The sequence below is a fragment of the Salminus brasiliensis genome, chromosome 8, assembly GCF_030463535.1.
Source record: "Salminus brasiliensis chromosome 8, fSalBra1.hap2, whole genome shotgun sequence".
Lineage (NCBI taxonomy): Eukaryota > Metazoa > Chordata > Actinopteri > Characiformes > Bryconidae > Salminus > Salminus brasiliensis.
In genome coordinates, this window is record NC_132885.1 from 13,278,565 (window position 1) to 13,304,387 (window position 25,823).

Below are 25,823 nucleotides of genomic sequence, written 5' to 3' on the forward strand. Positions count from 1 at the left end.
ACATATACCGGACTCTCCTAAGAGTTCTCTTCTGTAGGACACCTTTGAATGATCAGCTTGGCTTGTTTGCAGCAGGTACAGACCCCTCTCACCTGGTCTCTCATCAACGCTCATAACTATCATCAGCTCCAGTCAGGATAGACAGTCTTCTGTCAACCTTGGCAGATGCTAGCTGCCAGCTATAGACCAATGACTTTGAGTCTGGCATGTGTAAACGGTGGAATCAGAGTGACTTTATTGCTGCTTTTAATTCCCTACAAAACAGCTGTCACACTGCACACCTGACCAGGGTGACCAGGTTGACCAGGATGATTTAGAGGTGATGATTGTTTTGTGCATGAAGAATTATTGCACTCTTTTATTACACGGTTCACTCAGTGTTGGAATCAAATACTGGGTGTGTTCAACTTTCTGTTTTCGTGTACCAGGTGTTCTGTTAGTCACTGTGGTTAATTCTATAGTAAAGGTGCAGCTTGCTTGTGGAGCGTCCTCCTTAACAGCAGTGTTTTTGCTGTGACTAGTCTGTGTTGGGTAAGAGATGAAAAGTGCTTATGCCCTCTCACCCAGTGTTTTTGAGAAACACTGCTGATTGCCAGGCAGTGGATTTGTCTGAGTCAGCTAACTGCATGTGTTTGTGCCTCCGTACTTGTCTATGCAATCTACCCTAAGTCCTAAGAGGTTAAAAAAGTCCTAAAAAAGCTTTATTAAATTCTGTGCTGTCTGATGTTAGTACAATTGTCAGAGTTTAAAAGTCTGTTCATGCCCTCGAAAAGCCTGTGTCGGAGGTCAGGCTCCCAGCAGTCATAGAGAAATGTCACATGTCCACTCCAGCCTGAGAGGTCCAGTCGTCTGGACCCCAGACACACTGGAATCAAAGCAGCTTCTGGTGTTGATGAGTACAGTCGTATAGTAGTATATATTAAACACTAACCTTTTAGGTTAACCGAGGCTAATCAGCTGTTAGGGTCTTCAGTTTAGTGTCCTGTATGAATGCTGTATATAATTTATATATATTTATAAAATTTGCTGATTTGCCTTTTACGGTAGAGCTTGTGGAAATAAACCCAGATGAGCTCTGCTTTTATAGGCTAGTTTATAGCACTACAACAATTCATATTATAGCATAGCTTTAACACTGTAACAAAAACACAGTATTTTTTCCAAGGTTGTAATGAATGGTCTTCTTGTCCTCTTGTTGTGCCCTCTCTGTGCAATGTGCTCCCACTCGCTTCCCCAGGTATGGCTTTCTTAAGTCTTACCGCTACAAAAGAAGCAAGTACTTTCCCTTCTAATGTGTGTTAAGCTCCAGTTTGCTGGTCAGCTGAGGTAGTCTAGTTTTTATTTGGTTGTGTGTGCGAACATTGGAGAGAAGAAATGGTAAAAGGCTAGCATTAGTGTTTAGCGCAGCATAGATCTCAGTTAGCTTCCCCTGCTTTTACCGATTTTGAGCTCCTCTTCTGCGGGTGCTGGCTTGGGAACAGCCGTGGCCATTAAGCTCGGTTCATGTAACAGCCTGTATTCCCATAACTAGCAGAATCTATCAGAATATACGCTGCGATTTAATGCTTTGCCAGCTTAGACTAGTGCTTTACAACTCAAGACTGTTTTGAAACAGATTTAGGATTTTGGAATTGACCCGTTTTCCAGCCCTGTTTAGCCCATTTTTCAACATTGTTTAGGTTCACTGCATTGTCAGATTTATCATTTATCAGCCTATAATCCTTAATACAAATGGAACAGGCCTTTAAGTCTTGCCCTTCATTGCATCCAGCATATTTTGTTCTCTTGTATTAAAAATAAGTGTTGCATATTGCATCTAATCCTTTTAATTAACCCCCCCCCCCCCCCCACATAAACCTTATTAGCCTGTTTGTCCCTTGTTATTGATGTTCTCCGCTGAAGGGTTGTAATTAAAAGTTTGTATGATGCAGATTTGCCTGTGCTGGATTCTGACAGCCCTCTAATAGGCCTGTTTCATTTCTAGCAGGCAGAGAAAACAAGTGCTAGTAGAAAGAGAGCAGAGTGTGTTTGGCACCACCTTTATCTGGTGTTCAGTCTGTGCAGTAAGGTAATCTGCTCCCCCTTAATCGCTGTACAGCAGGAAACACACAAGAACACTGGCTGATTAAAAACTGTGCCAACTGCCATGGCTCTGCATTTGTTTTGGCTGCCGAGCCTCGTGTCAGAAAGCAGGTGAACAGGAGGAAGACAGTTCAGTTACATGTCTCATTCCGTTTTGAGTGGTTGGCGTGAAGAATTTATGGCGTGAGCGTGTCTATAATTCATTTAGAGCTTCAGTTGATATCAAAGTTTGCAATAAGGAGGCAGACTGGGATGATTTTGCAGGGTGTGAAATTTCATACACCCCACTGATTCTCCCCTAAAGAGATCTTTTTGTAATCAAGTTGTGGCCTGGATAAAATGATGAAGGAAATGGACCAAAAAGGCTTCTGGAGGGCTAGAAGATGCTAAAAATATAATGTCAGGCCACTACTAATAAAGTATGTGATTACAGAGCATTTATAGTAAAAAGTTCTCTTAACTCCATTTTCTCCATTTTTTTAGTTTGGCATCTGCTTTTGGTCAAGAATATAGTTTGAGTTGAGTAAATGAGCTGCAGCTGAAAGTGCTTAAATATTGTAAAAGATTTTGTGTGTTAGTCTGTACCCCCTGTTTACTGTTTAATCCCAGCTGAAGCTTATCATCTGTGAGGAGTCATTCATGTTTTTATAGACTCCTGACCATGGAGGGCTGTGTTGTTGATGTGATTCAAACTTATAATCTCCTGTCTATGACAAGCAGGCAGTTAGACAGTTGCGCCACTCTAGAGCCGTCGAATCATGTAGCTATATTTCCTAAGAAGAAACCCACTTACGCAGTTTCCAAGGAGATTCTGACATTCACCAATGAGAACTTATTTGGGATTTGTTAATAGTTTGTTTAAGATAATGGGATCCATCAATGAACTGCGGACAGGTCCACGGATTAAAAGCATGTCATGAATCTGACGTAGACTTTTTGTTAGGACGTTTCTCAAAAACTAATTTAAGAGAATTCTTAGGAAAATATTGGTGACTGAGGCCCATGGTCTTAGAACTGTGTTTGTGTGTAATCACAGCTTTAGAGTGGCGCAGCAGTCTAACTGCCTACTCATCAGTTGTGAGGAGATCAAGAACAAGGGTGTAATAGGGGTGTAATAAGTTCTAACCTGCAGATGGAAATAAACAGTAAACATGTCGAAGAGAAAGGACACAGACTAAACATCTTGCAGTTTTTCAAGCTTTATGTTTTTGAGGTTCAACACAATATGGTATGTTTGACCAAACTGAGGTGCAGAAGTATAAAATGTGAGTTTGGAGAACTAAGTTGAGTTAACTCAAAAAACTCTCTGTAATCAGTTACTGTATCATTTTAAGTTGAGAAAGTAGAGTTTTGATGATACTTGAATTTTGTTTCATCTTCTGGTGTAATTTCACCAGAAAGTTCAACTTTCAAAAACTTAAATAATAATAATAAAAAAAAAAACATTATAGTCAATTCTTTGCCAAATTACATAACGTATGATGTGCAAGTCTAGAATATTTCAACTGTTATTTTCATACTTTTAAAAATATGTGATGGTACTTTGGGACATTTTAAGGCATTACAACTGACCATAAACAAGCTAATGTAGATGTATTTACAGCAGCAGTGTAGTAACTGCTATTAGGCATCATAAATGAGAGTAAATTTACCAAATATCCAGGGAAAGAACTATTTAGGAACCTTTTGTTTTTAAAACACAAAAATGGTGAGGGATATGAGATGTCCCTTCTTTCAGTACTCCTATCATTAATTTGTCCCTAGATAATCTTTTTGTGAGAGTCTGTTAGAGAGAGAGAGAGAGAGATATGACAGATCTCACATTTTCTTCAGTTTACTTGACAACATTAGACTGGGAACTGATAAAGGTTTCCACACTTTAGTCCAAACTGGTCAACCGATAAATCGAGCGGCTGGTTGGAATGTGCTTGCTTTCACTTTCACTGAAGCCTTTGTCAGATTTGGAAGGGAAAGTGAGTGGAAATGTTGTGTACTATGGAGCTATTCAGGAAGTGTGTGTGTTTGTGTGTGTGTGTGTGTGTGTGTGTGTGTGTGTGTGTGTAAACTGCATGAGGATCTGTCCCTGTGTGATCTTATCTTTCTGTTTAATGTGAGTAGAGCAGATCCAGCAAGTCTCCAGATCTGGTCTGACCTGCTCTACAAAACCACCCAAGTGTGTGTGAGTGTGTGTGTGTGTGTGTGTGTGTTGATATAAGGATGGAGATAGAGTTGGTGCGAGAGGACAAAATGGAGAGAGGTTTGTTATAAAGGAGAAGAAAAGACGCAGGACAGTGTGACGGTAGCCGGTCGTGAACTAGCCTGCCTCCCTGTCGGGTCGCATAACAGCAGCGGTGTGTGAGAGTGTGTGACTGCTGCCCAGTTATCTGCGGTTCTCACATCGCAGCTTTGTGCCCAGACCCCTCCATGGCCTCGGCAGCGTAATCAGAGCGTCTAGTGTTGCTCTGTCCTGGCCTGTTTGTTTTGAGTAAATCCACTCGGAGGCCTATCAGACTGGTCTTCCAGAGCAGTTAGCGTTAGCATTTGTGCGCTTTGTTTGGCTAGACTGACACCCTCTAATTCTCTGGAAATTCTGCCCTTCCGATTAATCGATTATCTTGCTGAAGGACTTATAAGAGGGTGAACTTTGAACAGAAGCAGCTTTTTAAACCCTGTTGATGTAATGTTGACGTCCGTGTTTGGAAAATCTAAGCTCACTCCTCCTCTTTTCTTCCTTTTTTCCTTTTTCTTTCCTTTTTTTTTTGTTCTCTTGGACGTTTGCAGTGTTTCTGAGTGTGCGAGGCTTTCTGAACTTTTCCTGATGTGGCAGAATGGGAAGAAGAATGAGGCTCGTGTGCTTGGGGAGGAATGAGTGACTGGGAATCAGGAGCGCTCACAGTTTACAGCCTTACTGGTGTTATGCTGACTGTCACAGCACTGTGTAGCTGAAGGGCTGATGCTAGAAGTTAGAAGTAGCTGTTGTAGTGTGTAATGCCTGATACTGTGCACTATATGTCCATATGTTTGTGGACACCCCATTCTAATAAATGCATTCAGCTACTTTAGGTTACACCCATTGCTGACCGAGATGTGCAAATTCACACAGACACACACAGCTTGTCTAGTCCCTGTAAAAAAGTATTGCCATTAGAATAGGACTCTCTGGAGAAGATCAAATTGAACCCATTGGGTATAAAACTCCCCAGCATTGAGCTGTGGAGCAGTAGAACTGTGTTATCTGGAATGATGGTTGGTGCTCTATCCAATACTTTTGTGATGAGTTGGGGCTGAGGTGAGTTGCTGATCATTCAGCATCCTGACCTCACTGACAATTTTGTCTCTGATAGCAATCAGATCCTTACCACAATACTCCAAAATCTAATGAACCTTCTCTGGACAGTAAGGACCAACCCTTTTTTTAATGCCGTCCCAATACTTTTGGCCATATAGTGTATATTTGTGTGAAGAATCTTTTACAGGTTTAAGAAATTCAATGTAAAGGTTCTACACCAATTTAAAGGCTCTTCACACTTCTTCATCTCCTGTACAACAATGGTTCTTCATGGAACCAAAGTGGTTCTTCTATGGCATCACAGGAAGAACCTTTTGTAGCAGCTTTATTTTTATTAGTGAACATTTGTTTTTCATGGGTTTTAGGTTATTGTTGGATGTAGGTGTGTGTGTAATGGTCAGATATTTTATATTTAATGGTCAGCCATAGTGTCTTTTTTGTTTCTGAGAGCGGAGGTAGGCGTGTTTAGAGTGCATATAACCATTTTATCATCATTACAGGCTTTCGTGCCTCTACTTTGTTGTGACATGTCTGAAGGTGCTGTCGTAACGCTCCCTAGTCCCAGCTGTTTCCACTGAGCCCTGGGTCTCCATACAGCTTTTTAACGGTTCCTTAGCTGTCTTTTCCATCCCTTTAGATTTCATACCAGCACTGTAATTCATTCTGACTCCATGAAGCAAAAGAGAGTGTTTGTAATAGAGATCAATGGAAAGGTTACATCAAGTGCAGGTTCTTGAGACCATTAAAAGGTGCTTTATGAAACCAAAAGTGGTTCTTCTTTAATGATTTTCTTTGAAAGTGTCATTTTAAACTGTGTTGTGCTCCTCTTCTGCCAGTCAGTGTTCGGGAATTAAACAGGCTGGTTCTTCTGGGTTTATCTACCATCACCAAGTCGTGAAACAGTAGTCTGATAGGAATTTCTTCGCTGGAACGCTGATTTGCTGGAACTGATGTGTTGAGACAGAGCTTTTCCTCATGTTTTTTTTATGGATAAGCGTGACTCAGTTGTGCCTGGAGGTCTGATATCTCGAAGGTTAATTGCTCAACCCCGAAGGGCACTTTTCTTATACTTGTAGGGCTGTGTTCCAAATGCACATTACCGGTGGCTTGGCAATGGACAGTTGTTCCTGGAAACTGATGTTTCCTGAAGTACTAGGTTTTATGTGGACAATATGACCTGTTTTTGTTGCAGCTTAAACTCTGCAGTGTTAAAATGCTTGCATGAATACCAGAGCTATACCAGAAAGTTTCTGCTATGAGAGGGAAGAACCACTCTAATGTGTTCAGTGTTTATTTGTAATGCTATGCTGATGCTTACAAAGTATTATGCCCAATACTCGTCTAATACAGCAACAGATGTGGAAATTCAATTGCAATATTAAAAAGCCCAGGTGATAACTCATGTCATATTGTATAAAGGTAGGATATTGTTGTCTGGTGAGCAGACTGGTGAGTCAGGTGAACAAGAAGTCAAACACCACACCCTCTTTGGATTACATTTACTTCTAGTTCCACCAACTCTTTGTGATAATCTGCCTAAATCAGGAGATTGGGTGAGTAATCATAAAAGTATTGTTTGCCCATATTTTAGGGCTTCTGGACCTCATTGTCAGTGTGTGTGTATGTGTGTTTGTATACATCTACATGCCTTTATTTAGCGAAGGCAAGTGGATAATCGCTGTTATTTAAATGGCTAAGCTATCGCTGTGCACTGACTCCTGTGTGGTAGAGCTTTTCCACACGGTTAGTGAGATTGCCATGGAAGCTGTTATCAGGGTCCAGGTGGGCACCACCTCTTTACAGAAACAAGCACACAAAGTCGGGAGCTCAGACTGCCCTTCCTTTTGTGACCCTTCTCCCTTCTTTTTCTGATCTGGAACTGGGCAGTTCTTGTTGTGTTGTTACTGTGCTTTTTTTGATGCAGTCCTTCAGTTCTTTTTCAAAGGAGTCAGACAAACATGCCAACGTTGCTAGCAACAAAAGTAAGCTAGTGCGCACTTTGTGTTAAACAGTAAGCTAGCGGGACTGAATAAAATCACACCATAACACCACATAAGTCCAATGACTGTAACACAATGACTATAACATCCAGTGACTGTAGAAAACTCAACAGTCAAGCAACCACAGGTTTAGCGCCTCTGCTGGCTGGCTGCAGTATGATGTGTAGCTCCACCCATCCCCATAGGTTTCAATGGCAAAATAGCAAATTTTCCATCTCAGTTGGCAATACCTCTCTACAGGGATTAGTCAAGCTGTGTGTGTGTGCATTTGCACATCTGTCAGCAATGGGTGCAACTTAAAGTAGATGAATTCATTCACTATGCACCTGTGCACCATAAAACTCTATATATACAATAAAATATTTGCTCAGAAACATATAAGAACAAATACAAATGATATTAATACAATAAGGAGCTTTTTATGTATGTATTATATATGTTATGCAAGTGTTTTAACCATTTCTCAACCTGTCCTTAAGGAAGCCCAGTATTTGTAGTTAACCTCCAACACCTGGTTTGGCAAATCGATCATATCTCCTTTTTTTAGAAATAAGACATTTTTGTTTGTTTGTTTCCATCTAATCTGTCTTTCCATCTCCAGAGTTTAATTCCAACAGTTAGTGTTCCAGTGCTAATACTGACACCTTTCTTTTTATTTTCATTATTATCACCTTTTAAAACATTAGTCCAAATCTGTAGCCTAAGAAGGCGGGGTTACACTTAGGAATGATGTGATTGACAGCCTTGACTGGAAGTGGTGACCCTCTGCAGGACCTGCCTCATGCCCTTTCTGTCCATTACACTTAACAGACGAACTGGGTATCCATGAGAAAAGTATGCTTTGCTTTTGTGCTGTAAGCTTAATGAAGGTCTAGAAGAAGGTCTGGGAGTAGACGAGTCTGGCTCTGCCTCTGGTCTCCACTGTGCAAACTTTGGTTGCAAATTTGGCAACATGGTAGACAATTTTGCCTTCACTTCTGTAAAATGGAAGGAATAGAACCATGACGTCCATGTTTTCTACAGTCATTTGTCCCATCATATATTTTCAAGTGTTGGTACATCAGGATGACACAGTGTAGTTTGGAGGTGAGCAGGATCGACTCCAGGTTTCATTGAGAGGAAGCGTCTCCAGCTTGAAACATGATGTCTTTTATAAAGGGCAGCATTCTATGTTGCGCCCACTTGTCCTTTATCTAGGCAGACCGGACTGTGATCTGTTTGCTACGTGATGCTTTTTTTAAGGACCCCTCCTGTAACCGTTAAACCACATGCTCTCCACCCTGTTGCCATTTTTTATGCTGTATTTTTGGTGTGGTGCTTATTTGCAGTTTGTGTACTCTCTGAACATACTGACTTAAATTTGAGAGGGGTGAGTAGCCAATTTGGCAACTGGATTTGTATTACATTCTTTTAATATACTGTATGCCTTAGGTAGCAAGTAAAACTGTTTAAAATATTTATTGAATTAATTTAAGTAAATGTATTCTTGCTTATAAGACACTATAGAACATACATGCAAATAAACATTAATGCAGTAAAAACAAACAAGAATATCTTGTTTATGAAAAGGAGATATATTTTGAACTTAGTAGAAGAGCAGAGAATTTTATTTTATTGCGTATCTTTGTTCAAATCCACTAGAAGCACACCTGGTTTCATTTAATGGAGCATCAATTTGCCAAACCAGGTGTTGGAGGGTAACTACAAATACTACAAATACTACTACTAAATAGAAATGGTTAAAACACATGCATAACATATATAATACATACATAAAAAGCTACTTGTATTAATGTAATTTATATTTATTCTTATATGTTTCTGAGCATATATTTTATTGTCTATATAGTTATAAATCATTTTTGTGAGGTGTTTATGGTGCACAGGAGTGTATATGCACACTCTAGTGAATGAATCTACTTTAAGCACCCATTGCTGACAGATGTGCAAATGCACACACACCCACACACACAGCTTGACTACTCCCTGTAGAGAAGTATTGCCAACAGTTTAGAACTCTCTGAAGCAGATAAACATGAACCGACTGGGACAATGCCAAATGGCAGTCATGAGCTAGAGGGGTGTAAAGCCCCTCAGCATGGAGCTGTGGAGCAGTGGAACTGTGTTCTCTGGAATGATGGTGGTGCTCCATCCAGTACTTTTGGGGTGAGTTGGGGATAAGGTGGGGTGGTGATCATTCAACATCCTGACCTCATTAAGGCTCCTGTTGCTAAATGCAATTAGATCCTCAGAGCAATGATCCAAAATCTAGCAGAAAGCCTTCTCTGGATAGTAGAGACGGTCACTTCAACAAAAACTGTTTTGAATATCCTTGCTTTAATAAAACAATGAGTGAGCCAGTGTCCTAATACTTTTTGGCCACACAGTATATACCATGGCTGTTTGAACGAAACTTTGTATTTCCTCATGATTGAATGACCATTGGAATGGTCCAAAACTTCTGATGCAGAGAAAATAGTTGCAAGTTGGATTATTGGCACAGTGCCTTATAAACAAGACCAGTGAAACAAAATGTGAAGCACAGTATTGAGCTTTTCCTCCTATAGTCACAGTAGAAAACCCAACAACTGTTTCAGTGCTAGACAAAATGCACATCAACTAAGCTGCTGACATTTTGTTCTAAGTATTGATGGCAGCAGAATCAAAACTGACCTGTTGCAGAATGTTTTTAAACTTCTAGAAATGAAAATCTGCACTGTCTGCTTACTGGCACCTTGACTTTAGGAATTTCTGTATGACAGTGTGGTTTATGAAGCGCTAACGGCACATGCAAATGAGCGGAAAGAGTAGTGGCGGATTTTGCAGAAACAGCAAAACTGAGGTAAAACCCCTGGTAATCCTCATTTGTGAGTGAGCAAACATGTTACGTCTGATGCCGTTTTCCTATTAACATCACATTGAATCTGGTGGAATCTGGTCGTCTATCACGCACAGTAACAGAAATGCTGACTCTGAATCTTCAGCAGAGTCTGGAGTTAATGTTCATCAGTGGTTAATTGTCACGACCCCACTTTGCATCTCTTATACAGCGAGATCAATAACATAACATTTGAAGAGTTAGAGCTGACCAGTAAAGTCAGGGAGAAGAAGCAGGGATTGAAAAGAGCTTTCAGAACAAAACAGCCATTTAAAACCACACATATTAAACTGCTGTGTTATCTAGTACCTCACTGGGAGAATCAAACCGTGGACCAGAGAACAGCAGAACAAAAGCACACTTCACACTGCAACATAAAACAAAAGGCTACTCTGAGTTTCCCTGGCCAGTAATGAAAAATACATCAATCCTGAACCCTTAACCAGGTCGAGTTCTGCTAAGTGTAGAATGAATAGGTGTACCTCTCTTAGCTGTTTGAAACAATAGGTGGCACAATCAATGTAGGCCTTTCTAAAAAGAGATGGAGTATGCTGACATAATTAAGCCCCAACACAAGAGTTAAGATAAACTGCTGGTAAAATACCTAGTACCATAACACAGTGTGTCTCTAAAACAGGTCAAATCAGCTGAACTACCCACACAACTAAACCCACAGCATTTATTCAATGGTGATAGCAGTTCTCTCTCCAGCAGCCCTCTTAGATCTTGCTTTTAAAGGGTTGGTTCCTCCCCCAGTTACTTACTGGCCACCTAGATTCCCTCCTGATAATAGCTGGTGAGCAGGTACGAATGAGAGCAAGCAATTTTCTTTACTTCCCTAAAGGACAGCAAAGAGAGAGATCTGTCGCTTCAAGCCAAGAGAAAATGGTAAACTGTGGTACCCGGCCAGTGAATAGGTATACATCTGTGGCAGACACTTCATCACTGGTCAGATAGTGATGCTGAAGGCAACAGTTCTAATGTTAAGAGTCAGAGAATTGGATGTAGATGCTGCACTGAATAAGCAGAATATGAAACACAGTGAAAAGCCAAGGACATCCTTTTTTAATTTTGGCCTGTAACAGCTAGCTAACAGCTAGCTAACAGCTAGCTCACCAGCACTGGATTTTACCGATTTGTTAAAACACAGGTTCCTAAACAACCTCACTTGCCTGTTCCCTGAAGTGATTTTTATGTCATGATTATTGTCATTTTAATTTAAATTCAAAATAGGTCTAAAGTCTGCATTAATTCCATGATGAATCTCAAATAATTGATTAAATTAATGAAGAAATGGAAATGGTCAGTACAACTAGAGCTGGGCAATATGACGATATTTTATCGCATCGTGATAAATTCTGTTATCGTGATAACAGTAAGCTTTTCTAAGCATATGGAGGATACTGTTAGTGCTGCTGTGATCCACAGTGATTCACTGATCAGCTGCAGGTTCCATTACTTACAGTGTAATTAGACTGGTTTAATTAGATGAAGTGCAGCAGATGCTGAATAGAAATCCCTCATTGTTCAGTATGGTATTCAGTATTCAGTATTATACAGTCTCTGAATGGTAGTTTATAAGAATCTGTCGTTACTAATGTCTGTGATTACATGTATCGTGATAAATATCACGTATCATGAAAGAAATCTTTAAATATTGTGATATAGTATTTTTACCATATCGGCCAGCCCATAGGGCCATTTTGACGCTCTCCAGCCCCTATTTCTTTCTTTTTTCATTTTTATTCATTGATCAATGACTGGCATGGTTGTTTGCCTGTCTGGCAATGGTTTTTAGACTTCTAGTAACTGTAAATCAACAGAAAATTCTAATTTTATTCTACTAAACTTGTATTTACTGTCAGTCAAATGCCAGGGCAAAGTACCCGGATAAGTTGCTCTCAATGGACTATGGACTACAGTATGGACTACAGTATGTAATTCCAGAGAACACAGCTTCACTGCTTTACAGCTCAATGCTAGGGGGCTTTATACCCCTCTAGCCCACACCTGGCATTAGACATGCTGCAATCAGCCTAAGTTTGTGTACTTTCTCATACTTTTAAATATCTTTGATCATTTGAGTCAGTGGGCCACAAGGGAGGATTTCTGAGACAAACACCCCACTCCCCATCTTCCTGCATTCATCCCCAGATTCCAGTGACTATGTCACTGTTAACATTTACACTTATCCAGAGCTCTAGGTGTGCTGTAAACACATGCAGTACATTGTGGTCATTGCTGAAGCTTGCGAAACAACACAATGTTCAGCCTCATGTAAATCAGCTGATGTTTTGTCCTCAGTGCAGTGAACACCTACAGTCCTGCCTCAGGAATGTTCCAGTGTCCACCTTCAGCTGAGCACAGCCAGTCCTCCTCCTACGTGATGCCATGTTGGATCTGTTGTAGGGCTGATCTTGTCACTGCTGGTGCATTCCTGCCACCGTTGCGTGCACAGTAAAATACCCACCGTGTGTGTTCTGAAACGGATCGGTCTGACCCGTCAGCATGGGGCAAGTAATCAACTCCCTCACGATTAAAACTGAGACTCATTCACGTGGCTGCGCTCACACACCACGTTCTTGCGTGAAAGAGTGTGATAACACTGCTACTGTAGTGTGAAAGTGGAGCCTGTTTGGGAAATGTGGCTCCCTCCCTCAGGCTCCGGTGTGAATTTACAGTTCAGGAATGTTTGGGTTGCGATGGTGGAACTCCTACATGGATTCTCTCTCCTCCCTGTGGTGCTTCAATCACTTTCCCTGCCCGTCAACAGTACGGACGTTCCTTAGTTCTGTTTAGAGTTACATTTCCATGACATACAGGTCAACATTTATTATAGATAGGTTTATTATACAGTAGATTTGGTGCTGCTTTCTGCCTAAATTGACAGATTTTCATTCCCTATTGCTTGAAGAGTCCCTGTTGTTCTTGATCAATCAAATACTTGTGAGATTAATGATGAGAAAGTGATGTTAAGCCTTTTCTCATGTCTTTTAGTCAGTGCTGACGTACAAACGCTACAGTACTTTTACTGGAGAGGCAGACGGTCTGCAAGTAAATCAATAGAGGAGTAATCAGAGAGGGATAGAGGCAACATAGTGGTCAAGGCTTTCCATCACTCTTTTTTCACTTAGTCAGAAATTTCCTTGAAGTCTTGCCAGTCACTCTCTTAGCCATAATCAAGAGTAGGCCTGCTGTACATCCCAGCAAACTCCCTTTCCACTATCCACAGTCTATATAAACTACCTATGTAGACCCTTCTTTTGGAAATTCTCTACTTACATTGCACTACCATGCTAGTACATCTTACTCCTGGCCTGCTCTGCTCTGTTTTGCAGTAATTGTTTAAAGAGTGTCTTGCTGGTTTTGCTAGTTGAGACCTTTTGTCCTGCGTGATTGTACTCCTAAACAAAGCACATGCAAAATAAAGCCTGCTGCTGAGAACTTTCAACTCTTTTCTGAAGGTTACTGTTCTCTTCAAGATGGCCCCTGGTTGACCTGGCTGTCCCAAGGCTGGTTTCAGAAGCTCAAGATGAAATAGGTGGAAGAAACCAAAGAACAAAATAAATTAAATTTCGTTGTGTCTGCTCAGGGCATTAACACTGTAAGCCGGCAGAACAAGGAGAACCTAAAGGCCTCACACATGGTCATGAGACCTGGACTACTCAGATGACAACTCTCCCATAAAGGAGAAACTCGCACAGAGAAGCTTTGTGCATGAACTAGCCTGAGGTCTGGCTGTGTGTCCTTCTTGACCAGCACTATTCCTGGGTCTACATGGTCCATGTCTTTACCTCATTGCTATTGTATACAGCTCACATCTGGTCTCAGAGACTCATCTTCACGCTTGTGCAAATCTCTGGAGCTCCGAGATGGCCAGCTCCGAAGACACTTCATATGCCGTACATCATCGGCCTGTAAATACTCAGATGACCTTTCGTGCTTGTAACAGATGTGGGCTGAACAGTTTATTTCAGAGTAAGGTTTATGAATGAGGTGGTTTCAGACCATGGGAAGTCGTCAGGGTTGAGACTGAGGGCTGGATGGATGTGAGCAGGGCCAGTGTTCAGCGTTCTTTAAAATGGCCTCAGTATGTCAGGGTTCACAGTCCATCTGAACTGAATGCTTATTTTACCAAGGCTCTAACTAATCACATACACTATATGGACAGAAGTATTGGGACACCTGTTCAATTCAATTAATGTTTCTTCTGAAATCAAGGGTATTAAAAAAAAGGGTTTATCCTGTGGTTGTTGGAGTAACAGTCTCCACCGTCTAGGGAAGGCTTTCTGAGGTTTTGGAACATTGCTGTGAGGATTTTATTGTATTCTGTGACATGAGCCTTAGTGAGGTTGTTGGATGATCACCTTCCCAACTCATCCCCAACTCCTCAACTTATCCTCAACTCCCCAACCCAAAGTTATTGGATGGAGCACCATAATTCCAGAAAACACAGTTCTGCTGCTCCACAGCTCAATGCTGGGTGGCTATTAGGCCATCTTTATCTGCTCCAGAAAGTCTCTATTCTATTCTACAGCATATCTGACCCTACTTGTAATGCCTGTGTCATTTAAAAGCATTGTATCTCCATTTTTGTTGGTTGTCCCCTTTTGACATTATTGGAAACTGGCAGTTGGACCAGTAAAAATGCTCCAGATTGACCTTAAATAAAATCTTTTTACATTGACTTCCATTGAAATGTACGTTTTTTTCCGTGTCCTGTAAAGTTGCTATTTTGGAGATAAGAGGTTTTTGTGTGACAGTGACAATATATTTCCTGAGAGTTTTAACTGCATGATAATTTATAGAAAGAGAGTAGCTTCATTCATTTCACACTGACATCAGACCCTGACAGAAGCAATTTTGCCTCCAAGACCAGCAGACCTTGGTGCCCACCTTCTCTGCCTGACCTTATTTTACCTACTCCAGTTTCAATCTCATTTTCTCTCCTATTAGCTACTCACTCTCTAATTATGCCTTGTGGTGCCAACCATGAAGCTGAAACACACTTCTTGCACTTCTTACATATGTATAAAGGAGATCTCCCATGTGACTTTTTAGTGCCTTTTCAGTCTAAGGGGGGCCATGATCTCTTGAGTGTGCAAACTCTGTATGATTGCTGCAGCACTCTGTTCGTGAGAGCTTGATGCGCTCTAGTTTCTAGTCCCACTGACCCAGTAAAGGCCCGTAGGCTTCAGTGCCTGTCCTTACACACTCTGACTACCTCCCGGGCTCTCGGGTTGCTTAATTATTTCGATTTGAGGCTGAGCTGTGGCATCTATACAGACTTGTGACATGGTTAGGCCTCTGGTGGTGCAGTCGGAAAGGGAGTCAACACCCCAAACCCGCCACCTACCCCGACAACCCTGAGGCAGAGTAGAGCAGCCTTGATACAAAGGAGAGGAGTTAGGGCTCCGGCTTTGAAATCAGAGCTTCAGGGTCTCTGTCTCTTGCAGATACACACTCGCACACAGGCAAACGCAGCTGCCTGCTCCATCTGCGGGAGGAGAGATGCTGAATGAATGTGTGTGTGTGTGTGTGCGTTAGGGTGCATGTTCGTTTGCTTTCATCAGCTCCACACTGTCTGTATTGTGTGAATGAATGTGTGTGCATGTGTTGTCCTGAATGAAACCACTCCATGCAGCAAGGCCTATGAATAAACCTAGAGATTAGGGCTGCACCAGTCTTGTTTAGCAATGATATCATAATCATATCAATATGAGTATATAATTACTTATATACTAAATATTGCGTAAATAATTGCTTAAAGGCGCCCTGGAAAGGAAACTGTAGTTGAATAATGAGCTTAGTACATGGAAAGGACAGGACCATAACCCTGGCATGACCAAAACAGGACAAATTTAAAACCCTAAAACTGGGAGATTATTTATGCGCCCAAAATGTTCACACACCCACCCCACTAGCGAAAGCCTTTCGAGGTCTAACCTTAGCTAACCAAGGGAAGCACTGCTAGGAGCAGCGGTTCTCAACCCTGGTCCTGGAGGCACCCTGCCCTGGGGTGTGTTTATATTTGTCAGCTTTGGTTCTATCAAAAACTGGTGTGATTGCTGTGTCTGTGGTTGATGTGCCTTTCGAACTTTAAAGTGGACCAAGACCACCTGAGAAGGTGTGTTTCTGGCCTTTTCCAAATGAACGTTGGTACAACACCAACCAAAGCCAAAAACATCTCAAAAAAATCTAACGCAGAAGAGTTCTGCACAGGATCACTCTAGCCCGCAAAGTCTAGCCCGCTCACTCCATCAGCGTCATGCCGTCCACAATTGCCCACTACATCACAGCTGAGTGTCCGTGCAGATCTGCCCACAGGTGCATTAGTTCAGCAGGTCTGTATCCCAAACCACACACTACCACACTACACAGTGTTTCAAAAGTAGTCACCATTAGAACTGCATTCATTAGTGTAGCTGTCTCAGCAAAAATCTGTGTGAGTTGGGATGCAGGAACAGTAACGTACAATTTTACAGCTTTAACGTATGACATTCACTGATCAGATTAGCATGTGTACGTTAATGTGGTTTAATACTGATATCAAGACAACATGGTTTATTAAAACCGGTTTATTTTACATCGTTTTTCCCCCTCCTGTTGGTTATTGCATAGATCACGCAGAACACACAGACAACTTTATTGTCTTATGTAGACTACTACTGTACTTGTAGCCTTCTGGAATACACGCATCATATGTCACCTTTCTGGTTCGATTGCAAAAATGTTAGAGTGAACGCAGGCTTGAGAAACACTGGCTTAGACAAGGGTGGGTATCCGGCTCTTCAGCTAGCTAACTGTACACTGTGCCCATATCAGCAACAGCAACACTATCTGGTATAATTCAGGAATGTATATATATATATATATATATATATATATATATATATATATATATATATATATATATAATTACAATGTTCTATGTGAACTATGTGGCTCATGTGAACTGTCTAGGTGCTGTAAATCAACCAATCAAAGCAGATCTCATCAAGTTATTTACGAGCCCACCATAAACTGCCTGTTTTATTCTAGGGCAGAATAACAGGGTGTTAAATGGGTGTGTAAAACCACATTTAGGCTTTTTTTTTCCCTAAACAAGTATTTTAAGCTGATTTAAGATTAAGTTCCTTAGGTCAATTTCTGTTGGCAGAAAAATTCAAAAGTAATGAAATAGGCCTATACAGTTTTGTTCACCACTGAGTATATGCTATTTTAAGTTTACTTAGCTTTAGCTGTAACACAGATCAGCCAAAATCAAAAGAAATAATCTGAATTCCAGTTGCGTGCTAGGACTACCTACTTCCACTTCCAGTCATTCACCCCTCCAAGAGATAGTGGACTGGCGTGCTAGTGGAGGCGGCACAGTGAGGCCCAGGTTTGGCTCAGTAGTCAGGTCTGATCAGTGCTGGTTTGTTTGCTGGTAAAGCGATGTGATGTGACAGGTCTGCTGCGCTGGGCATCTCTGCCCCAAATCCCTGCAGCAGTAGTACAGTACTACTGACCTGCAACCCCCTCACTACTGCATACTGCATAATGCAAGATCTGCACTTCAAATCTCCCCCCATTTTTCTCCACCTCCCCACCTCTCTCTTCTCTCGCCGTTTTCTCTCTTCTCTCTCTGTTCCTCTTCTTGCTCTCTCTTCTCTCCCTCTCACTTCTCCTAAGTGTCTCTCTCCCTCTCCTCTCTTCTTCTTTCTCTGTCTCTCTCTCTGTTCCTATGCTCCCTCTTTTCCCCCACTTATCTCTCTCTTCATTCCCTTCTTTCTCTTTCTTTCTCTGCAAATGCAGAGCCTTTATTCTCAATCTGCGACCCCCCCCCCCTTCTTTTCCTCCTCCAGTGTAATTCATTTGGATCTGGAATAGGGGTGCATGTATCAGATTTGCTGGCTGTGGCTGGGAGGACAGGGTTGTCGGAGAGCAGGTTCCAGGGCTAATCGCTCCATTGTGTCCAGTGTTGCCAGTCTGTGAAGAGGACGTGGCGAGTTCAGGGACGTTGGCCTTCATTTAGCTTTGCTCTTGCGGCTGAGTGCTACTGTCTGATTTGAATTTCAAATGGCACCGTCTGTCCTGGCTGGAGGTGAGGCGCGAAGGTCTTGCTGGTTTAGTGGATTAGAATCTGGGGGTGTATCTTTGCACTGAAGAAGGGTCAGTCTGACTCAGCTGCTGCGAGGCATTTCAGATCATGCTGCTGTTAATGAACTGATAGGCTTTTATTTTGGTTGAATGAACAAGACTCCACCAGAACGGTATTACATTAAATTGCTCAGAGCACTGTGTGCTGGTAATTGTACAGTAGCAGTGCAGTTAACCTGAATAATGAATGGAATAGTTTAATATTTGATGACTTATCTGAATTACTTAACATGTACTTCAGCATCTTTAGCTTTTGAATCTGTCTGTCAGATGTTTTGCGATTATGTTAGTGATTGAAATGCTTAGTCATTTTTAGGGTTTTGTCAGATCCATTTAATATTAGGGAGCACAAATATAGAAATCGTTTAACCTGTAGTTTAGTAAGCAGTGAAATGTAAACAGTAGATGTAGCCTCTCCTATTGGTCATATTTTATTATGGGCTGTAACCAAACAACGTAAAAGTGTGCTACAAAGCTGAAAAGCATTGGCAGATGTGTTTCAGTTTGCTCCAGTTGAGCTAATTCTAAATATTAAAAGCTAAACCCCAGCCCTCCTAAAATAAAAATAGAGGAAAACACCTTTGTCACATTGAAAGAATCAGGAGGTTCTTCTAGCTGCTGTTTGTTGTTTGCACTCGCCATAGTCAGACACCAATCAGCTTGAGCTAAGCCTAACATGGCACGCTGATAATTTACTGGGGTTTACTGGAACTCATTTTTGGTATTTGGTTCCACATTTCCTTGGTTATATCTTTGCATGTAGGCTATTGCATATTTGTCTCTGAAGTAAACAAACCAAAAACAGTGGTTCTTCTTATAGCACGTTTTGTGGTTATGGAGATGGCATGTGTAAGCAGTACGGCAGTATGTTTAGTAGGCTATACAGATAATATTCTGTATTGCAGTTTAACAGTACGTTATCTCTTGACACTTCTAGGACAGACTAATGCCGGGAGTGTTATGAAACATGTGCAACTGGAATATTCAGCACACATACACACACACTCACACACACATGTAAGCTTGGAGGAAATAGATTTAGACCACTTGCCTTTGAATGGATGACCTGCACAGTTGTCTAGCAGACAGCTGCTTAGCCAACTTGGAGAGGAAGTGAGTGTGATGGGAGTGCATTTTACCCTCACGGTATATATAGAACTACCCGATTGAGCTGTACACACCCTACTTGCAGCTGACACTCTAAATGCTAGCGTAAGTGACATCTGCCCCTCTCAACAGGTTTCTCAGCCTCCTCCATGTGTGAACGAGAGGCCTGTTATCTTGCATGTCCTTCTGCTAGCCACTTAAAATGTTTCATATGGCTGTTAATGCAGTATGATCTACTGCTAATCACGGCAGTCAGCACAAGACATTTCCCACCCACCTCTTTATGCAGATGAAGGATACCAGGTTTCAGCACCCCAGGGGTAGTGGTTTTCCAAAAGTCTTCTTCTCGTCGACTCAAAGATATGTCTTCTGCCAACAGAGGAGCCTCGTCCTAGCTTTGACTCGTAACAATAGTGGAACTTTTTTTGCCACTATATAGAACCATTTGCAAAGGGTTCAAACATCCAGATCTATTATGGTTGACTAAAGAACTGCGGGGAACCTTTTTTTAGAGTGTAGGCTTAATCAGTATCCAGGAAACTATCTACTGGTGTCCAGACAATGAGTATAGTTTGCCATCTTGCATTGTAGTATAGTAGTACTATATTTGGTACAAAGTTCTGGTATTTTAGATGGTGTCCTGAATCCAGTATTGCTGATAATTACATTTCCATTAGATGGACTGCATTTAGATTCTAGCTCTCAATACACTGCATGCCTCGAGCACTTTACTGTACTTTGGACTGGAGAATTTACAGCTGTTAGATTTATGCTTACTTTGCAGAAACCAAGCTTGGAGTGGATTGATTTTGGCCTTACTTAAATTATTATGCTCGGCACACTTGAATTAATGACTTACCCCATTTTAATTGTTTTCTGGCAGGGTGATTGAGGACTCATTTTCATTCCGAAGTCTCTGTCAGCTTGAAAAAGTAGCAGAACTCAACCAAAGGTAAGCACTTCTCAGCTTCGGCGCTTGAAAACGAAGCGCTTTGGAAATTCTTTTATAGCTTCTTAATGGAATTGTGTGAAATTTTATTACAGTTCCTTGTCTTGTGATTTTTTTTTTTATTTTGTCTTAAATTAAATTAAGATCTCTCTATTACTCTCTCTTCCGACTTCTTCTCGATCTCCTTCACGTTGTGGTTTTCCCTACCATAAACAATCCATTATTGTTTTTTTTAAGAGAGCTGTGAATTTTTTCCGTATGGAATGATGATAGTTTTGAAAAGAACATAAAGTTTAGGACCAGAGCAGACCATTTAAACCCAACCTCAAATGGGCGGGCTTGACAAAATCTCACATAACATTGGCTGAAGTCGGAGGTCTAACAGTTTGCTTGCCAGTAAGTCTCACTTGGGTGGATTATTCCATGTAAAAGTAAAACCATGTGGGGGTCGTATAGGACTCTGCGAGTGCTCTCGTCTAAAAGTCTCTGATGTTCCTGAATTACAGCCCTGTGTGTCTGCTGGCCTGTTATCACAGGGACAAGACTGCAGCTCACCGCAGATTCCATCACACACGTCCATGCCCCCTCTATTATTAACCCCCTCCCGCCATGGCGAAAGGGGAAACCTCAGCATGGTTCTCCCTTCAGGACGAAGAGGATGAAGGGGCGGGGGGAAAAGATGTGTGGTCATCTCTTCTAAAGATGCCTGCTTTAGCTCTGTGCTAATGAGAGGGGACAACGGAGGCCGACGTCAGGCTCGTCTGGGTGCTTCACCGGCACAAGCTGAGCACCCAGCAGCTTCGGTTTCCCGGAACAATAATTAGAAGTGTTATTTTACTTCCAGCCTGCGCAGGGGAAGGCTCGGTGGTGGTGCTGTGTTTGGGTCATTACCAGATCAGCCGACTGTCTCGGGAGGATGGAACACGCGGGGAGTTCCAGACACATTTCTCCAGCATCAATTTGTGGGGATTAAGTCATCTCATTGTTTTCTTTAAGGTTAGCTTGGCTGGAAAAACTGAGCTTGAAGGACGTTGGCCACAATATAGAACAATTCTAGAAGATAACCTAACCTAATTGTTGGTTTAATTGTGAAGAAACAAACTTTTTAACTCTGTAACTCTGTAATTTCATGACTCAGTCAGCCATGGGTTGTTCTAATGACACCTCTCGGCGATAGCCAGAGTGTCAGTCGCCTCAAAGCAAAACAAAAGTATTTGTTATTCAGCACCTGCCTGAAGAGCATGAAGCTTTCTCTGGTGTCTCTGCGAAGGCATCAGGTTTCTAATTGCACTCATTCTGTTAGAAACAGAAGCCGAGAAATGTGCAGCTCCTGGGCAGCGCTGGTTGTTATTGTGCTGCTGTGTGCTGTTCTTGGCCCCTGAGGCGGCTCCTGACTTCTCAAACTGCTCAGATGATTTCAGCTGCTGTCTGACTCTGACATGACCCAGTCACCACACAGGCCCTGGATCTCTTGGGCCCACCGTAGTTGCTTGCTTTTGGGATCAAGTCTGATCAGTGAGGTTTAGCACAGTGGAGTGTTTCCACGATCGCTGAATTGCACTGTAGCCAGTTTCCTTAACAGTGTTTGTTTACATTGAGGAGGATGTGTCTACATTGCTTCTATTCTTGCACCACAGATCTCCCCAGAGTCTCCAGAGATGTTTTATCATGATCTGTGCTAATTTGTAATGGTAGTTGTAGATGTGCTTGCCTGTTGTTCAGTCTTCTGTTATTCCCTGATCATTTAGGAAAAATGGTTAAAAAAGGACTACTGCTTTATGGAATTGGAGATTAGAGATTAAGAAAATGTGTGGACACAGGAAGTCACGGAATAGTGTCAGCGTTTAATGGGTACTGACTGAGAGCAAGGGAGTGTATTCTCCAGAGGTTTTCCTCTGCATGTTACTGTATCCTCTTTGCTTTTGCTGGTATCCTCCCTCCCTCATTCCTATATCACAGTCTTGAGTCTTTGTAGTGATCCTCTTATTGCATCAGATAAGGAATGCTACTGGTGTTCAGAGATTTTCAGAATTACTGTCCATTTTAATTCAGCTCAGATTTGGCCGTTTTTGCCTTGCCGTGAGGGTTTAGCGAGCCATTCTTGTGTATGCATAACATGTTATTTTGTGTACATTCTTGCCATGTTGGCTGCTGTTCAAGGCCTCGGGTTCGGGTTTGCTTGGAAGGCCATATAAGAGAGAACATCTATTGCTGTTGATTTAATAATGTGACACACTATGTTCTCCTCTTGTGTAATCCCAGTGCAGGTCTGGCGCCCCTGCTGTGTCAGAGGAGCCTGAGCTGCTTTTGGCTCCTTCAATATCATTAAATTATAATGAAAGCCACTGCCCACTATGGCCACCCCTTTTCATGGTGAAATAATACACAAGAATGATAATAATGTCCACTGCTCAACTCAACTGTTTCTGTGAAGGCTTTTTCCAGATCACACAATCATTCCCTAAAGTGTCTTATACCAGACAGTGTTAACCCCTTTTGTTGTAGCTCAGGCATGTAGAGCTGCTGAGATTGACGCTGAGCCATTTCATCCACCTTTGGGTATCATTGGCCTTGTATCCGCAATAGGGATGAACCAGCCTTAAATATCCATTGGTAGGGAAGCTTTTTAAATCCGTTGTTCCTGTAGCCGCTAAATGTACTCATAATTAAAGCATATGTACATCTGCCTGCTACCTTAGAATTTCCCGTGAATGTGTCACTAAGAGAAAATACTACATTGTTAAAAGGAACATTAGGAACATTTGGAGGATCTTCAGTTTGAAAATGTGGAGGAACGTCTTAGGGTGTTTTGAGGAATCTTCAAGAAGTTCTTCCACAAAAGGAGGAAAATTAATCATTTAGGTTAAGCGACTAATCAACAAAATAATCAATATATGTTAATTAATAGAAAAGTCATTGAATTATAGTCATTAGTGACAGTCCTACAGGTATGTCCCACACAGCATTAGTCCAGTTTGAGATTTCAAGGCCACTGTTCTCTCTGAAAAGTTGGGCTTGTTAAAAAGAGGTTGCACCTCATATCTTCAGATCTTTGTAGTCTCTGTTGTGTTATTCTCAATAGGGTTTCTCACTGTTTCTGTTTGGGCCAAGCAAGGAGGGTTAGCTCTTATTGGAAAGTCCAGGCTGTTTCTTACTGTTATCATGAGTTGTAAAATCTGTGCAGTTGTGTGATGTTTGACTGAGGCTAATGTATAGTACCTTTCACAGCAAATGTATGTGAGATATTTTAATTTCACACTGCTACTGAAGGGGGATTAAGAAACCTGATATGAAAGGTATATTTGCGAGTACACTTTAGCCCAGATCAGAACACCTGGTGACTGTTTCAGCTACTAAATGTTCTGGCCTGTGTTTAGGTTGGACCCTTTTTCTGTGGACAGTTAAAACCTATGTTGAGATTGGAAAACCTGCTCTGTACTGCAGGCTGCTTTGTCAGGTGCGACCGCATTACCGTGTAACGGGTAGGGGGAAACCAGAGCATCTGCCTTGCTTAGCTGGAGATGCTGGACCTGGGGAATAGCCGCAATCTGTCCCTGGCAGTTCTGACAACACAGTCTGCTCAGATCTCTTTAGCAAAACAAGTACAAGGTTCTTTCAGGTCTACCAGTAGGCGTTTAAGGACATGCTCAGTCTCTCACACATGAGCTCATGTGTTCTCCAGGGAGTTAAAGAAGTGTTTGTAGTGTCTACTACAGACTCATTTATCTGCAAACAAGTTATTGTTTACCTTAGAGAGTAAGGTCATCAGCGCCTCCTCCACTGATGATTCAATGAGACCCAAATGATGAGCTGGTAGGGAAAGCTGATCTAAGCTGGTGAGTATCACTAACCTCTCAGCACCCAAATCATGGGCTAACTTGGCAGCCTAGAAGTGTGCTACTGTCACTGGTCCCATCTCTCGCAGCCAATCTAATTGCCAGAGCTGTGTGTGATGCCGCACTCCCATCGTGTATGGTGCCAAGGCAGAGGAGGGGCTCCACCATGCATGCTGCTTATTTACAACGCTTAGTTGTGCGTGAACGATGACATTAGTGTTGCCATTTTCCATCTGTCAAGTGCTTGCAGTCGTCCTTCAGTTTCTTTTTCTTTTCTGTAATTCTGTTCCATGCTTTCTGACTGCCTCACCACTCCAGCTACTTCTTGTGCACTTCGTCATGTTGAGACACATGTCAAACACAGTAACATTGTGACTCGACGTGCTAGAGCCAGTAATCTTGCTCCATGCAAACCATACCCACCATCATTACACCCCTCCAACAACCACTAACTCTGTATTGTTTCTTGGTATAGATCATTTTTCAGACAAGTTTTCAATTCAGAGTCTTGTTTAGACCCACTGCTTCTGTCCTTGTGCTTTACTACATGGCTCTCTGTGACCACTCTGTCTGTGAACTACCTTACTGGGTATTACTAAACTTGGCTCATTTAGGCTTGGATAGCTTTCCTCTTCTAACTGTCAAGCCTGTTGTGTTTTTTGTAGCCACCGTTGTAAGATGGGTTTACTATCCCATCTTTCCTTTGTAGTCACTTTAAGATCTTTCCTATGATTTGCAGAGGTGTCAGAGAACTCCCAGATGTGCTTCTCAGTTCCCTTCAGGAACTGAGATCCCTGAGTCCTTTTAGCTTTACTGGCTGATAATCATTGCCAGCTATGGATAGCTTAGTCCTCCCTTCCTGAAACTTGTAAGAGTATCCTAAGGGGTCTACCATTCTAAGAGATCTCCAGATGATTGTTTGGTTCTGCTCATCATAACACATTTGGATGAAGTTCTTTTCCACATAAGCACTGTTGTGGCACTGGTCAATCACTGTAGTGTAGAACAAGTAGGACCAGCTGCTCTGTGAATGTCCTCCTTTTCTGGAAGCACTACGGTTTTAAACATTTTACTGGTGTCTCTGTTGTGAGTTTCATTCTGAGGAGATCCTGCTTTGGCTGGGAAGTTGATTGGATACTCCAATTCAGATCTTCTTCTGTCATGGCTGTTGCCATTGGGCTGTGTGTTGGTGATTCAGGACACTGTTGAGCAAAGTAGAGGCTTACTGTAGTTAGTACCATTGCCCATGACTCTTAGTTAGTGTTCATCATGCTATCAATTCCAGATATGTTAGTATCCCTGAACCTGCAAGAGGATTCCTGGAAGATGTTTTCAGTGTCAGAAGTGTGTTTATATTACCTGCTGAATCACCTGGGATGTAGTTGTGTGGCTTTTGTTGGTCTAAGATCTCAACCTGTGTACAAGCATGCAGCAGAAATACAGTGCAATTGTATTTACATCTGAGTTACATCCATAACATAACAGCAGAGTTTTTTTTTTATGCGTAACATCATTTTGATGCCCCCCCGTAGACACAATG

General features: G+C 41.8%; 1 protein-coding gene across 3 annotated transcripts in view; it reads left to right on the top strand.

Moving 5' to 3' along the window:
- The window catches only part of raph1a (Ras association (RalGDS/AF-6) and pleckstrin homology domains 1a), an 89,051-nt gene that overhangs the window by 7,711 nt on the left and 55,517 nt on the right, over positions 1 to 25,823 (top strand). For 2 of the 3 annotated variants that reach the window (XM_072685671.1, XM_072685673.1), the window contains exon 2: positions 20,382 to 20,450. The gene's annotated coding sequence lies outside the window, so the exon portion shown is untranslated. Of the gene's footprint in view, positions 1 to 8,720; positions 8,741 to 20,381; positions 20,451 to 25,823 lie in introns of those variants that run through there. The other variant, XM_072685672.1, reaches the window with a different exon arrangement.